Here is a 17987-nt window from a genome sequence, read left to right as displayed (position 1 = left end):
TTAAAAGACAAAATTCAACCAAATAAATTTAAAGATCCACCTGTCTTTATTAGGTGATTCTTGAATCAGCATCCCATCCAGCAGCTAGAAGAGCTCTCCTTCAGGTTGTACAAAATGGAAGGCTTTCGTAGGAAGAAGGGTGAGAGGAGAGAGTTATTAGCAAAAGTAAAGAAAGTATTATTTTTCAGGCCTTTTTGAGGGGAAAAGAACTGGCAAGGTTTTTATCGTGAGATTGCCTCTTCAAGTCTGGATTGCTGTCATGGGGGACAAATAACTCCATTTTGAGACATTTCTTTTTCAACAGTATTCAACTCTTTGCTGGACGTCTTTGGATATCTAATATGTAGCTAATATAACAGGAACAAAAAGTAAAATTCTAGTTCTCCTCCTAGTTTTACATTTCAGTTAAGAGCCCCAAGGTCCACCTGGTTGTGCAAGACAAAAATTTGCATTTTAATTCTTTATTATTGTTCTCTCTTTTCACATGTTCTTTATGTACTCCATCAGCAAGTCTGATGAACTGTACCTTCTCTACTTTACATCTCCACAGCCTGGTTCAAGTTTCTATCATCTCTTGCCTCAATAATAGATTTTTAACTGATCAGCCTGTAAATCACATTATCCATCATATTTGTCCATGCTAATTCTCTGTGTAGTATTAAACTGATTTGCATCTGTGTTTATTCTCTAGTTTCTTTTCTCACCCAATAAAATGTGAAACTTCTGTTTTGTTCATTACTGTAATCTTCAAGGTTTAATGCCAAGCCACATTAGAACCTGTCACATAATAAATGTCCAATAAATATTTGTTTAATGAATGAGGAAAATTAAAATTATAGATATGCTGTGCTTTTACTGTAATGTATGGGCTGCATTGGTAAAAGGACATAAATATATTCTTATATGTAATATGGAGCAATACCTGCCATTTATATCTCATGGAGTTGGTAAAATGATAAAATGAATTATGTTCATGAATATTCTTTTTACACTAAGTCATTCATGAAAATTTATTATGACTATTTCAATATTTCATTTATATTACAAAAGAAATGCAGCCTTATCACTAAAAAGTGCAAAGTACAAAAGGTTGGAAAGTGAAAAGAAATATCTTCTAGATTCTGTTTCGATCTCCTGCCAGATTCTGCACCTCTTAAGCAATTGCTGTTAACATTTTCTTTTGTATAATTTCAGAACTTTCTATGCACATAAACTACTCTTTAAAAATCACACACTAATGAGCTCACATTTCATAGGAGCTGAGATGTGGAGGGAGGAAGTAGGTGGCTCCAGGTAGCAGTTACTCACCAACCATCATGGAAGTATTTCAGTATTTTAGCAACTGGTGTAACTTTATTATCACAATGTAACTGAATAACTATCTCTGCCAACTAGTTTTTCATTGTTTTATTTCATTAGGTTTAGGGGGAGGAGCCACTGATGATCTACCTTCATTGCTCCATCTTACCATGAAAAAAGCCCTCAAGGAAATATTATCAAATTTGAGTCACTAAAATCAGATTAACCCTTCTAACTAATCAACTAAGTCATCAAGTCCTGTGCATGCTAACTCCTAAACTGATCTCATATCTGTTATAACAGCTTGGATATATGTCATCATCTTTTTTTTTCCTGGAGTCTGTAGAGTTTCTTTTTTTTTTGTAACATCATTATTGGTATATAACTCATATACCATAAGGACACCTACTTAAAGAGTGCAATTCAACAGTTTTTAGTATGTTCATAGAGTTGTGCAACCAAATCAAATTTAGAACATATTCATCACCTAAACAGAAACCCATATTCATGAGCAGTCACTCCCCATTTCTACCCAACCACCAGTTTCCCCAGGTTTAAGCAACCACCAAGCTACTTTCTGCCTCTGGTTTGTGTACTCTAGATATTTCACATCATATGAATAGAATATTTTAATATGTGATCCTTTGTGACTAACTTCTTTTATTTAGCATAATATATTCAAAGTTCATCCATGTTGTAGTATGTATCAGTACTTTATTTCTGTTGATTGCTGAGTCACATTCCATTTTATGAATATGTCTGTTTATCAATTCATTAATTGATGAACATTTGCTTTGTTCTACTCTTTGGCTATAATGAGTAATGCTACTGTCAACATTCATATACAAATTCTTGTTGGGACATAATGTTCTCGTGGGCTCTCACCTTGAAATGGAAATGCTTGTGGTGCAGTATCTAAGAAACCATTGCCTAATCCAGGGTAACCTATGTTTTCATATGAGTTTTATAGTTTTAGCTCATACATTTGTGCTTTGACCCATTTTGAGTTACTTTTTATATATGGTGTGGGATGGGCGTCCAACTTCACTCCATAGCATGTGCATAACTGGTTGTCCCAATACTGTTTTTGAGAAGAGTATTATTTCACCATTGAATGGTCTTGACACCCCTGTCAAAAATTGACCATAGATGTCCGAGGAGATTTAATTTTCCCCTGAATTTTCAGTTCTATTCCATTGATCTGTGTGTTTCTCAATGCCAATAGCACACTTTCTTCATTACTTTAAGTTTTGAAATTAGGAAGTGTGAGTCTTCCAACTATGTTCTTTTTCAGGATTTTTTTTACTATTCTGGGATCCCTGACTGTCCATATAAATTTCTTAATCAGCATATCAATTTCTATTAAAAAGCATGCTGGGGTTTTGCAGTCTGTAAAACAAATTAGGGAATCCTGCCCTCAATACTATTAAGCCTTCCAGCCCGTGAACAGGGGAAGTATTATCATTTATTTAGGTCTTCTTAATTTTTTTCAGCAATATTTTATAGTTTTCAAGTTCTAAGTTTTGCACCTCTTTTATTAAATTTATTCTTAAGTATTCTTTTTGATGCTAATGTGAGTGGAATTGTTTTCTTTATTTTTGTTTTGTTCATTGGTGCTGTATAGAATACAATAGAATTTGGTACTCATTTGTATCCTGCAACTTTGCTGAATGTGTTTATTAGTTCTAATAAATAATTAGATACTTTTTAGTGGATTCTTTAGGATTTTTTATATATGAGATTATGTGATCTACAAGTAGAGATAGTTTTACTATTTTTTTTCCAATCTGGATGCCTTCTATTTAATTTTCTTATTTAATTTCCCTGTGGTTCAGACAATAAAGAAAATTGTTGTAAAAAAAAAAAAAAAAAGTAAAAAATTCACCTGAAATGAAGGAGACCTTGGTTTGATTCCTGGGTCAGGAAGATCCCTTGAAGAGGGAAATGGCTGCCCACTCCTGTACTCTTGCCTGGAAAACTCCATGAACAGAGGAACATGATGGGCCACAGTTCATTGGGTCCCAAAGAGTCAGAGGCGACTGTGACTAAAACACACACACACACACACATACATAACTTCCCTAGCTAGACCCTCCAATACAATGTGAAATAGAAGCAGCAAGAGAAGACATCCTTGTCTTGTTCCTACAGTTAGGGGGTAAGCATTTAGCCTTTTATTGTATGATGAATGTGACATGTATGATGTGAGTGTGGGTTTTTTAAAGATCCCCTTTATAGGTTGAGGAAGTTTCCTTCTGTTCTAGGTGGTTGTGTATTTTTATCCTGAAGGAATGTTGAATTTTATCACATGCTTTTTCTGCATTTATTCTGATGATCCTGTAGTTTTGTCCTTATTCTACTGATCAGTTCAGTTCAGTTCAGTTGTCAGTCGTGTCCGACTCTTTGCGACCCCATGAATCGCAGCACGCCAGGCCTCCCCGTCCATCACCAACTCCCAGAGTTCACTCAGACTCACATCCATCGAGTCGGTGATGCCGTCCAACCATCTCATCCTCTGTCATCCCCTTCTCCTCCTGCCCCCAATCCCTCCCAGCATCAGAGTCTTTTCCAATGAGTCAACTCTTCGCATGAGGTGGCCAAAGTACTGGAGTTCAATTCTATTGATATGGTTTATTAATTGATTTTTGAATGTTAAACCAACCTTGCATTTTTTATATCAATCCCATTGAGTCCAAGCTCATACTGCTTGCCACATGATAGGCTAGTAAACATCGAGATGCATTGTTGAAGCAAGGAATAGTGACTTATTTGGAAAGCCAGCAGACCAAGAAGATGGTGAACTAGTGCCCCTAAGAACTATCTTGCCCAGGTTTGAATGCTAATTTCTCTTATAAAACAAAGACTGGGAGGTAAGGAAGTAAACTTAAAAGAAAAAAAAAAAGGTAATACAAATAAGTTGTAAATATTTCCTGGGCCCACCTGGACTCCAGAGGAAATGTGTTAACTTCTTTCCTGCAGCTAAAGGCAAAGTAGAAAAGGAAAGATATACCTATATGAATGCAGAGTTCCAAAGAATACCAAGGAGAGATAAGAAAGTCTTCCTCAGCAATTAATGCAAAGAAATAGAGGAAAACAATAGAATGGGAAAGACTAGAGATCTCTTCAAGAAAATTAGAGATACCAAGGGAACGTTTCATGCAAAGATGGGCTCAAGAAAGGACAGAAATGGTATGGACCTAACAGAAGCAGAAGATATTAAGAAGAGGTGGCAAAAATACACAAAAGAACTATACAAAAAAATTGTCATAACTTAGATAGCCACAATGGTGTGATCACTCACCTAGAGCCAGACATCCTGGAATGTGAAGTCAACTGGGCCTTAGGAAGCATCACTACAAATAAAGCTAGTGAAGGTGATGGAATTCCATTTGAGCTATTTCAAATCCTAAAAGATGATGCTGTGAAAGTGCTTCACTCAATACGCCAGCAAATTTGGAAAACTCAGCAGTGGCCACAGGACTGGAAAAGATCAGTTTTCATTCCAATCTCAAAGAAAGGCAATGCTAAGGAATGTTCAGACTACCACACAATTGCACTCATCTCACACGCTAGCAAAGGAATGCTCAAAGTTCTCCAAGTCAGGTGTCAACAGTACATGAACTGTGAACTTCCAGATGTTCAAGCTGGATTTAGAAAAGGCAGAAGAACCAGAGATCAAATTGCCAACATCCATTGGATCATAGAAAAAGCGAGAGAGAGTTCCAGAAAAACGTCTACTTCTGCTGTATTGACTATGTCAAAGACTTTGACTGTGTGGATCACAACAAACTGTGGAAAAATCTTAAAGAGATGGGAAAACCAGACCACCTGACTGCCTCCTGAGAAATCTGTATGCAGGTCAAGAAGCAACATTTAGAACCAGACATAGAACAATGGACTGGTTCCAAATTGGGAAAGGAGTATGTCAAGGGTGTATATTGTCACCTGCTTATTTAACTTATGTGTAGAGTACATCATGCAAAATGGCAGGCTGGATGAAGCACAAGTTGGAATCAAGATTGCTGGAAGAAATATCAATAACCTCAGATATGCAGATGACACCACCCTTATGGCAGAAAGTAAAGAACTGAAGAGCCTCTTGATGAAAGTGAAAGAGGAGAGTGAAAAAACTGGCTTAAAACTCAACTTTCAAAAAACTAAGATCATGGCATCTGGTCCCATTTCTTCATGGCAAATAGATGGGGAAACACTGGAAACAGTGACAGGCTTTATTTTGGGGGGCTCCAAAATCACTGCAGTTGGTGACTGCAGCCATGAAATTAAAAGATGCTTGCTCCTTGGAAGAAAAATTGTGACCAACCTAGATAGCATATTAAGAAGCAGAGACATTACTTTGCCAACAAAGTTCCATCTAGTCAAAGCTATGGTTTTTCCAGTATGTGAGAGTTGGACTATAAAGGAAGCTGAGCACCAAAGAATTGACGCCTTTGAACTGTGGTGTTGGAGAAAACTCTCTTGAGAGTCCCTTGGACAGCAAGGAGATCCAACCAATCAATCCTAAAGGAAATCAGTCCTGAATATTCATTGGAAGGACTGATGCTGAAGCTGAAGCTCCAATACTTTGGCCACCTGATGCAAAGAGCTGACTCATTGGGAAAGACCCTGATGATGGGAAAGATTGAGGGCAGGAGGAGAAGGGGACAACAGAGGATGAAATGGTTGGATGGCATCACCATCTCAGTGGACCTGAGTTTGAGCAAGCTCTGGGAGTTGGTGATGGACAGGGAAACCTGGTTTGCTGCAGTCCATGGGTTCACAAAGAGTTGGACATGACTGAGTGACTGAACTGAACTTCCCACAGTCATTCACAGTTGGGTCTGGTTAGCATGTTTACTGTGAGCTTAAAAAAAGGAATTTTAGCTTGACCTTCAGGCATGGGAGGTTCAGTCCCTGAAGATGGGCCATTATTTCTACTTTAAGCTATCAGCAAAATCCCTTTAGTGATTAACTTGTAGAAAAAGCAATAGAATACAAAGATTAAAGAGGCAGATCCAATATGGAGTCAGATTTCTTCATCTCTATTATAGGTTATGGTATTTAGGGGTTTGGGGATATGTGTGTGTGTATTTTGCTAGATCCAGTTTGCTAGCATTTTGTTGAAAATCATTATATCTGTATTCACAAAAGATACTGATTTGTAGTTTTCATTGTGATGTCTTGTGATGTCTTAATTTCATTTTGTTATCAGGCTAATACTAGCTTCACAGAATGAGGTGAGAAATGTTCCCTCCTTTTTTATTCTTTGAAAGTATTCATGAAGAATTTCTGTTGTCTTCCTCTTTAAATGTTTGGTAGAATTATGCAGTGAAGTCATCTAGAGCTGGGTTTTTCATTGTGGATTATCTCATTAATTTTCTCAGATATTCTATTTATTCTTGAGTCAGTTTTGATAGTTTGTATCTTTCTAGGACTATATCTAGTTCATCTGAATTTTCTAATTTGTTGGCCTATAAGTGATCATAGTATTCCTTTATAATCCTTTTAATATCTGCAATGTCAATATTAATGTCTCTTCTTTCATTCCTAATTTTAGTAATGTGAGCTTTTTCTCTTTTTTCTTGGTCAGTTTAGCTAAAAGTTTGTCAATTTTGTTGATGTTTTCAAAGAACCAACTTTAAGTTTTGTTGGTTTTCTCTATTTTTTAAAATTCTGTTTCTCATTATTTTCTTCTTTTTGCATGCTTTCAATTTTTTTTTTTTTTGCTTTTCCTCTTTCCCTAAAGTATTTTAAAGTAGAAGACTAGGTTATTGATTTGCAATGTTTCTTCTTTTTTTAATGTAGGCTTTGAACCTCTGAGTTCCTCTCAACACTTCTTTAACTGCATCCCATAACTTTTGTTAGGTTTGTTATATTATGTCCCTCATGTTATTCATGTCAAACTATTTACTGATTTTCCTTTTGATATCTCTTTGTTGTTTATGTAGAAGTTTGTTGTTCTTTTCCATATATTTTTGAATTTCCCCAATTTTTTTTGTTATTAATTTACAGTTTCACTCCATTATGATCAAAAAGCATAGTTGTGTAATTTCACTTCTTTCTAATTTATTGACACTTGGTTTATGGCCTAGTATATGATCTATTCCAGAGAATGTTCTAGCCCTTGAAAAGAATTTGCATTTTTCTGTGATTGGGCAGAATGCTCCACAGATGTCTATTAGGTCAAGATGGTATATAATGTTGTTCAGGTCTTTTAATTCTTTGCTGACCTTCTGCCTAATAGTGTTCTTTCTGTTACTGAAAGTGGGATATTAAAGTCTCCAACTATTGTCTCCTCAATTCTGAGAGTTGTATTTCATGTGTTTGTGGGCCTGTTTTCTATATCTTAATAATTGTTATGTATTTCTGATGGATTGACTCTTTTATAAAACTTTCCTCTTTATATCTACCAACATTCTTATATAGTCTGTTTTGTCTAATATTAGTAGAGCCACTTGCTGTGATTTTGTTATTAGAGTTCTGGGGTGTTGGATGGATAGCTGCTGTGCAACCGAAGACCATTAGGGAAATGGAAATAGAGAAGTTTATTACTCACAAGTCCTGAAGGAAGTATGCAACATGCCTTGAGGGCCTGCACAGGAAGGGTGAGGCAGGGTACAGGCAGAGAGAAGGAGGACTTGGGGCACATGATTTTAGTAGGGTCAGTGGGTAGAGTGCTTTGGAATTCCTGGGCAATTTGAACTAGGAAGAGCAGGGTTTTGGTAAGCTTCACAGGGGTCTTATCTAAGAGGTACACAGTGAAGCCCTTGAGAGGATGAGGCGGACTATTTATCACAAGGGCCACTGGGAGGGGGGTCATATCAGTAACTTACATTCACTTGTGACCCTCAGGGTTATTATCTGTGGCATACATTCACAGGAGGGGCTAGTGTTAGTTCAAGGCCCCTGCAGGCTGCTGGGTCACACAAAATGGATGCCAAGGCAGCATATTATAGAGTAGCTTAGCCAAACTCTCCAACAACTACTGATACATTAACAGTGAGCTAGCATCCTCAGATGGTCTGACAGCTCTTTAAGTGAAGATTAAGAAGATTAATTATTCTCCTCTCCCATCAGGATACAGAAAGGCAAAAGTACAGATTATTCTAAATTTATGAGGTTGGCTTTAAAATTTAACTTTAAAGAAGCTTATTAAATATTTTATAATGTTCATGCATAAAATGTTTCAATCTAGCTAGAGAAAATTCTAGCTTTTCAAAGGGGTACTATCATGTGAAACCCTAAATTAGAGTTAACAAATGAAGATCTGGCCACCTAAGGAGTTACTAATCACTGACATAATTACTTGGCAAGTCACAGAGTATTTGTAGCTCAAGGTTAGCTTAATATATGCTATTGCAATTGTCCAAAAGCACAAGGAACGCTAAAGCTATAGATAACCAGAATTAAATTCTGAAGTCTGGCTAATTTGAGGAGGAAAAAGAGAAGTGTGTTCACTTGGCATGAAAATCTCTGACACAAGTAGCAGCTTTTCCCAAATAGATGGCTCAAGGCATAGAAAGGATCATAAATAATGCAGTTCTGGACAACAAGAAATGCTTGAACTAAACCAGGAAAGAAATGGTTATTTGAGCATACCATGGATCTCACAGTTGCCCTGCCCATGAGAGTTGGCAGTTAATATAGAGCAACATTGCTTCTTAACTTATTTTTACCTATTATATTATTTATAGTAGGTTAAGTATCAAATTTCATATGTGTACACAGAAATATCATACTTACATGTAAATCTCACTCTGAAATTCAGTAACTATGGGAAATGACCACTGGTTGTTATTATGGACTGAGTGTGTCTCCCCAAAGTTCATATGTTGAAGCACTAACCCACCCTACTCTGCCCCACCCACCAGTGGAGCCTTTGTGAAATAAGTGGTTTAAGTCAGATCATGGAGATGGAACTCCCCCTTGATGGAATTAGTGCCCTTATAAGAAGAAGAAGAGAGACTGAAACTTGTTTTCTCTGTCATGTGAGGATAACAGCAAGAAGGCAACCATCTGCAAACCAGGAAGAGAGTCCTTACGAAGAATCCAAACTGCTGGCATCTTAATCTTAGACTTCCCTATCTCTAGAACAGTGAGAAAGAAATATCTAATATTTAAATCAAGTCTGTGGTGTTCTGTTACAGCAGCCTGAATAGACTAGGACTGTCATTTAAAAAAAAAAATTAAGTCAGTATGCCAATATGCTTTTCTTTTTCCATTCTAGATAATATTTGGACCCAATAGCATAGAAGTATCTGTTTTGTTTTGCTTTGTTTTAGTTTTATTTTTGGCTGTGCCCTGACTTTTTCTAATATATTAGTTATCTGTTGCTGCCTCAAATTACCTAAGGTTTAACAAGACCAGGAGCTGACTATGGCTCAGATCATGAACTCCTTATTGCCAAATTCAGACTTAAATTGAAGAAAGTGGGGAAAACCACTAGACCATTCAGGTATGACCTAAATCAAGTCCCTTATTATTATACAGTGGAAGTAAGAAATAGATTTTAGGGACTAGATCTGATAGAGTGCCTGATGAACTGTGGACAGAAGTTTGTGACATTGTATGGGAGACAGGGATCAAGACCATCCCCCAAAAAAAGAAATGCAAAAAAAGCAAAATGGCTGTCTGAGGAGGCCTTACAAATAGCTGTGAAAAGAAGAGAAGTGAAAAGCAAAGGAGAAAAGGAAAGATATAAGCATCTGAATGCAGAGTTCCAAAGAATAGCAAGAAGAGATAAGAAAGCCTTCCTCAGCGATCAATGCAAAGAAATAGAGGAAAACAAAAGAATGGGAAAGACTAGAGATCTCTTCAAGAAAATTAGAGATATCAAGGGAATATTTCATATAAAGATGGGCTCAATAAAGGACAGAAATGGTATAAACCTAACAGAAGCAGAAGATATTAAGAAGAGGTGGCAAGAATACACAGAAGAACTGTACAAAAATGATTTTCATGACCCGGATAACCACGATGATGTGATCACTAACCTAGAGCCAGACATTCTGGAATGTGAAGTCAAGTGGGCCTTAGGAAGCCTCACTACGAACAAAGCTAGCAGAGGTGATGGAATTCCAGTTGAGCTATTTCAAATGCTAAAAGATGATGCTGTGAAAGTGCTGCACTCAGTATGTCAGCACATTTGGAAAACTCAGCAGTGGCCACAGGACTGGAAAAGGTCAGTGTTCATTCCAATCCCAAAGAAAGGTAATGCCAAAGAATACTTAAACTACTGCACAATTGCACTCATCTCACACGCTAGTAAAGTAATGCTCAAAATTCTCCAAGTCAGGCTTTAGCAATACGTGAACCATGAACTTCCAGATGTTCAAGCTGGTTTTAGAAAAGGCAGAGGAACCAGAGATCAAATTGCCAACATCCACTGGATCGTCAAAAAGCACAAGAGTTCCAGAAAAACATCTATTTCTGCTTTATTGACTATGCCAAAGCCTTTGACTGTGTGGATCACAACAAACTGTGGAAAATTCTGAAAGAGATGGGAATACCAGACCACCTGACCTGCCTCCTGAGAAGTCTGTATGCAGGTCAGGAAGCAACAGTTCGAATTGGACATGGAACAACAGACTGGTTCCAAACAGGAAAAGGAGTATGTCAAGGCTGTATATTGTCACCCTGCTTATTTAACTTATATGCAGAGTACATGATGAGAAACGCCGAGCTGGAAGAAGCACAAGCTGGAATCAAGATTGCCGGGAGAAATATCAATAACCTCAGATATGCAGATGACACCACCCTTATGGCAGAAAGTAAAGAACTAAAGAGCTTCTTGATGAAAGTGAAAGAGGAGAATGAAAAAGTTGACTTAAAGCTCAACATTCAGAAAACTAAGATTATGGCACCCGGCCCCATCACTTCATGGCAAATAGAGGGGGAAACAGTGGAAACAGCAGCTGACCTTATTTTGGGGGACTCCAGAATCACTGCAGATGGTGACTGTGGCCATGAAATTAAAAGACACTGATCTTTGACAGAAAAGTTATGACCAACCTAGATAGCATATTAAAAAACAGAGCCATTACTTTGCCAACAAAGGTCCATCTAGTCAAGGCTGTGGTTTTTCCAGTAGTCATGTATGGATGTGAGAGTTGGACTGTGAAGAAGGCTGAGCGCCGAAGAATTGATGCTTTTGAACTGTGTTATTGAATAAGACTCTTGAGAGTCCCTTGGACTGCAAGGAGATCCAACCAGTCCATCCTAAAGGAGATAAGTCCTGGGTGTTCATTGGAGGGACTGATGTTGAAGCTGAAACTCAATACTTTGGCCACCTGATGCGAAGAGCTGACTCATTTGAAAAGACCCTGATGCTGGGAAAGATTGAGGGCAGGAGGAGAAGGGGGGCGATACAGAATGAGATGGTTGGATGGCATCACCAACTCAATGGACATGAGTTTGGGTAAACTCTGGGAGTTGGTGATGAACAGGGAGACCTGGCATGCTACGGTTCATGGGGTCACAAAGAGTTGGACACGACTGAGCTACTGAACTGAACTAGTAACTTAAATAAACATGATCTCTCACAGTTTCTGTATATGTCTCACAGTTTCAGAATTCATAAGTGGCTTAATTCCTGGTGGTTCTGGCTCAGTCTTTCATCAGGTTGTTGACAACCTGTTGACCATGGTAGTCATCTGAAAGTTTTAAGTGGTGCTGAAAGAGCCACTTTGCAAGTGGGTCTCATATACTGGCAAGTTGGTGCTGCCTGGTCAGGGGCTTTAGCATTTTTCCACCTAAGTCTCTCTATAAACTCATGATTCCAGAGCAAGCCATCCAAGAAGGCAAGCCAGAACCAGTGATGCCTTATATGACCTAGCCTCAGAGACCACTAACCATCGGTTGCTTCTGCAATATACCACTGGTCTTAAAGGACAGACCTATTCATAGTGAGAGAGAATCATACAAGACAGTGATACACATAGACAAGGATCACTGGGGGCCATTGTGGAGGCTGATTACCATACCTAATAGCTCCACTTTCATGGTCATAATGGCTTAAATCTCATGGCTAAGAACCTGGTTCTGGGATTGGATAGACAAGCACTCTCTTTTTAATTGCACTGTCTACCTACATACTCTTTCTAATCCTCTGTTTCCTCATCTGTTATATGGAAATGGTAGATCCATCTCATAGGTTTGTTATGAGCATTAAATGAGTTAATGACCATATAATAGTCCTTTCTGTCAGATCATGTCATTTTATAACTTAAAGTCTTCCACGGGCTTCCCATAGACTTGGAATTTAACTAGTCTATCAGATCTAGACCTAGCTACTAACTGACTTAGCCACTACTGCTGCCACCACCACCACCACCTAATCTAGCTCTGATCTGGTTTCTTTGTCTCCCTTCCTCACTCCACTCTATCCACTGGCCTCCTTTCTGCTCACCCATGTTAAGTTCTCTCCTATCTCAGAGCCTTTGCACTTGCTGTTACCTCTACGTGGAACATCTTTTCCCTGTATGTTTTCATGGATCATTCATTCACTTCATTGAGGTTCCCTACCTGAATGTTACCTCCCCAGAGACCTTCCTGGCCATTCCTTTCATTCCTTTGTCCTTCTTTATTTTTCTGTTCATAGCACTTATCCCTACTTGACATTTTATTATATATTTGTTTGCCTATTTTGATTTATGTGCTCTCGTTCATTAGTATATGAGTCCATAAATACTATATTTCATTTACTACCTTATCCTTAGTGCTTAGAAGTCTGCCTGGCTTAGAGTACGTGTTTCATAAATATTTGTTTAAAAAGTAAAGAATACATGCAAGTTACTCAGCACATTGCTTGATCCACCACATCATGAGTTCAATAAATCTTAGCTGATGTCAATCTCATCATCATCTACATCCTTCCCATCATCCTTGACCACCTTAATATCTCACGTGTATATGGGACTTTGTGTGTGTGTGCTCAGCCCCTCAGTCATGTCTGATTCTTTGTGACCTCCTAGACTGTAGCCTGCTAGGCTTCTCTGTCCGTGGAATTTTCCAGGCAAGAATACTGGAGCAGGTTGCCATTTCCTGTTCCAGGCGATCTTCCTGACCCAGGTCTCTTGCATCATCGCGTTGGCAGGCAGATTCTTCACCACAGTGCCACCTGGAATATGGTACTTGACTCTTCTCAAATTCTTTTGTCATTTATAGGAAATAGGCAGTAATACTTTAAAGCAAAGCTATAATTGTGAAGCTATAATTGAAATGCTCTGACAAGTAATGCAACTGGGAAGTGCAAGGGGAGGATTTTTCACCTATAAATGACTTTTTTTTTTTTTTCCAAAGGGCCCTACCTGAAAATTGGTCTTTCCCCACCAAATGAGTAGGCTTTCCCCAGGACAGATGAATGTATTATAAACTAGTCATATTAAGCTCATTCAAGATTTGACTTTTAAAGAGCCTTTAATGGTTGAGCAGTGCCCTGGATCTTTCTAGTCCAAATTTGAAGCAGAGGATCAGGTTTTATGACTTTTCAACTTTTGGAATTCTCCTGGAAGTTTAGTCATTTCTTCCACACACTCTACCTCTATCCACACCCCCTGTTCCCTGGCAAGTCAGATCCTCATGCTGGCCTGCTGGCCTGCTGCCCTGTCTGGTGCTTTCTTGTAAATTAGGAGAAGGAAACCTTTCCTCCTGGGAGAGGAAGCCCTGCAGGGGTCTCGACTTGGCAGAGACAGTGGGGTCTTATGTTCTGCAGGACGCAAGGTGAATCTGAGCCTCACTCAGCCTTTGGCTGGAAACCCTGGAGCACAGTGGTGAGCAGTGGGAGTCTTTGCCTCCTTTGTGCTGCCCACAGGCCACCCATGTTTCTGCTGTCCTTCTGGGAGACAACTGTCCTGCTGAATCCTATTAAGTAGAACAAGTCTTGACTGAGAGGCAGTCTAGCACAGTGGGGACTGCATAGCAAGGTGCTTAAGAGTTAGGGTTTGAAACACAGGATTTCTGACCTTGAATCCTATCTCTACCAGTCAGTGACCTGAGACCTTAGGCAAGTTATACAATCTCTCAGTGCTTCAGTCTTGGGCTATTTTGAGGTTTATATGAGTTAATATATGCATACATACTCAAAACACATGATTTATTATATGAGGGGGGCAGAAAACCTAGGAAGTTTGTTCAAACAATGCCTCCTTGTACATTTATGAGCAACTGGGTGAAAATATAGTAACATCTGAGAATGCTTCTCTCATGCCTTCCACTTGCCCTTTCTAGAGTTAGAGACTAGTATTGAGTCATCCAGCAAGCATTTGAACAGTTACTGTGTTCACTGGTGGACAAACACATTTAAAGACACTACCCTCACCTTAAAAGTATATTCCCCAATTTTCAAAAAGTCAATCAAACTAAGAGAACACTAATTACTGTCCTAAAACAAATGTGACCACATTCAGGATGCATGGCATATTCTAGTTCACTAGAATGGACTCATTCTTTAGCGATAGGTTATCTTTCAATTCAAACTTCCTCTTATTGACTGTGTGATCTCAAGTAAGTTACTTAACTTCCATGGGCCTCAGTTTTCCACAAAGCAAAATGAGTGGAGGGGGAGAGTTTCAAGGGTTATTTTAAGGATTGAGACAACATTTAGAATAAAAAGGGTCTGGTATACAGGAGGCAGTTATTCACTGGTAGTTTTTGTCTTTATCAATATTTTCTTTTGTGGGGCTAATTTCTGTTGTGGGGCTTCCCAGCTGGCTCAGTGGTAAAGAATCTACCTGCCCAGCAGGAAACGTGGATTCAATTCCTGATTCTGGAAGAGCCCCTGCAAAAGGAAATGGCAATCCACTCTGCCCAGAAAATTCCATGGACAGAGGCACCTGGAGTGCTGCAGTCCATGGAGTCACAAAAGTCAGACACAACTTAGCAACTAAACAACAAGAACAATTTCTATTGTAAAGATCTGTGGTGGCATCTTAATATCCCACAGATGTAAATCCAGATACATCACAGGCCAGGCCTTTGGGAATCTGGCCTCACCTACCTTTCAACCCACTGCTTTCACCATGAACCTTACAGCCCAAACATGTAGAACTACTTGCAGTCTCCAGAACTTGCTGTGACACACATACTGCCTTTGCTTCCAGCGTCCCCTCTCCCTAGATGACTCTTCTTGTTTCCTTTGCCAGTGAACTATCATTCTTATGTAAAACAGATACATTTAGTTAAAGAATAATAATTAAAAAAACATGTTCTTACAGGTTTAGAAATAGAAGGCCCCTGAAATCTCCACATTTTAAGAAAAAATCAGCATTTGTGATATTTGTATTTTAAAAGCATTGAAGATGAAATCCTTATGTTTATGTACCACCTCTATCATGAAGAAACCAGGGAATTTACTTGTGCCCCTATAAGCCATAAAGGCTCCCAGTCATTCTGCAGGGATGCTGTTAGTAATTAAATAATGAAACACAGTTTGATCAATAGAAAATTATTAAGAAAAAATAATATATTAAATTCAATAAATTCAATTTAATATATTATATTTTTTCTACTATGTTTTGCTTCTTTTGAAAATCTACAGCGCGATTCCTTTGTTAAAATAAATATGGTGGCTCTTGTGGGGATTGGAGGGTGTCTTTTTATGTTTTTTTCTTGACTGGTCATAAAGAGCCACTAGGTGGCAGAGGATGCTTCTTTTTATCACAATGAGAAAGCCTGAAAAATATTTTCAGTTGGAAACAGGTTTTAGAAGACATAAAAAGCTTCACTTCATAGGTTAATATGTTACGCTAGTATCCAATGGCCCTGCAGGTAGCAATTTTGGCCTATTGCCTATATTATAGTAACAATAACAACAACAATAATAATATCAAAACCATAGCTATTTATTGTATGATAACTGTGCACAAGGCATCAGATGAAGAGGTGTCCCGATATTTTGCTGTTTAATTTTCACAGCAGCCAGAGGAAGCAAACACTGTTAATCTGTTTGCAGAAGAAAAATCTGAGTCTTGGAAAGAGAAGAAACAAAATGCCCAAGACACAGATAAGCAGCAGAAACCAGATTCAAACCAGGTCTGATGGATTTTAGCACCTGGGGATTAACAACTTCATTCTACAGACTGTCAGAACTGGGAAGATGTTTAATTTTTTTAGAAGAATTAACCACTCTATGATATCATGGTTTAGATGTTATTATAATATCTATGAGCTTAGTCCTTATAGGCCTTATGAAATAGTTTATTAAGGACTTAACAGATGTATTGGCCCAATCTCTTATCCCTTTCCCCATTTAGTCACCATTTGAACCTAATTCCAAATTATCATGTTTAATCCATTCTCTCAAAACCTTCTCTCCATTGTGCCTGTTTGTCAAGAAAAGATAATTTATGAATGAAAGCCAAATTTTCACCAGTGTTTTATACACTTTTCTCTAGTCAAAAGAAAATTAAGTCCCCTGCTGCTGTGTAATTGACAAGAATAATATTATAATGGTGTCACAGTACATGTGTAGAAAATAAAGTGAAATCAAATGTCATTAAAAAATTAGTTTTTGCAATCCAAAGTGCTCATCTTCAGAAAATGATGCCATTATTTAAAGCCTCAAAGTAGCAGAAGACATCCATCCTAACAAAGAAGCATTTTTCCTTATTTCAAAAAAACAAACAAAAAAAAACTTAAAAACAGCCTGAAAGATATAATGGGAAAAGTGAGAGATTATGGAGGCAATACCGGTTAATGTTAAGCTTTGTGGCAGCGTGTGACTTTTATATATATCTGAAATGGGGCAGTGATCATGTGGAAATATCACAGGGCTCCATGATTCATAGAAAATCTCACAGGGCTGGACCTCCTAACTGATAAAGTTTTCCTAAGTATCTTTTTACTTGTGTTTCCTTTCTATATTCTGTTGTTCAGTTGCTAAGTCTTGTCTGACTCTTTGCAACCTCATGGACTGCAGTATGCCAGGCTTCCCTGTCCTTCACTATCAGAAAATGATGCCATTTTGCTCAAACTCAAACTCATGTCCATTGAGTCGGTGATGCCATCCAACCATCTCATGCTCTGTCGTCCCCTTCTTCTCCTGCCTTCAGTCTTTCCCAGCATCAGGGTCTTTTTAAATGAGTCAGTTCTTCACATCAGATGGCCAAAGTATTGGAGATTCAGCTTCATCCTCAGTCCAACCAATGAATATTCAGTCTTGATTTCCTTTTAGGATTGATTGGTTTGATCTCCTTGCATTCCAAGGGACTCTCAAGAATCTTATGAGTTAGATGGTATATTCGGCCCTGGAAAGGAGTGTGAATGAACTCATCGCAGCAACTTCTGTGTGGAAATTTCACCAGTTAAATGTTGGATTCTATTTATCTGTTCATTATTTAAAAAGAGATTACTGCCTATATTTTTATGTTTTTCATGATTTTTATATGTATTATTATGCAATGCAATCATAAAAGTCAGATGTTTTGTATTTTTATCTTTACTTTTTTCCAATTCACTGGGCCTTTGTAATACTTTTTGTTTTCCTACTAAAAATAGCTATTGGTTAGCTAAGTGTCATGGGTCATCACTCCACTGAAAACAGTAATGTGGCTTTAACAAAAAGGGGGCAGCCTTGCCAAAGGCATCAAGAATAAAAAATTTCATACTGTATAAAACTACTTCCCCTTCCCCATTGCAGTAGAGTAAATAAGGCTAACTACTATGACAGTCAAATTTCAAAATGTCAATGGCTT

This window comes from Bos javanicus, chromosome 10 (genome assembly GCF_032452875.1).
Source record: "Bos javanicus breed banteng chromosome 10, ARS-OSU_banteng_1.0, whole genome shotgun sequence".
Classification (NCBI taxonomy): domain Eukaryota; kingdom Metazoa; phylum Chordata; class Mammalia; order Artiodactyla; family Bovidae; genus Bos; species Bos javanicus.
The sequence above is the reverse complement of the archived record's forward strand: the minus strand, read 5'-3'. Positions refer to the sequence as shown.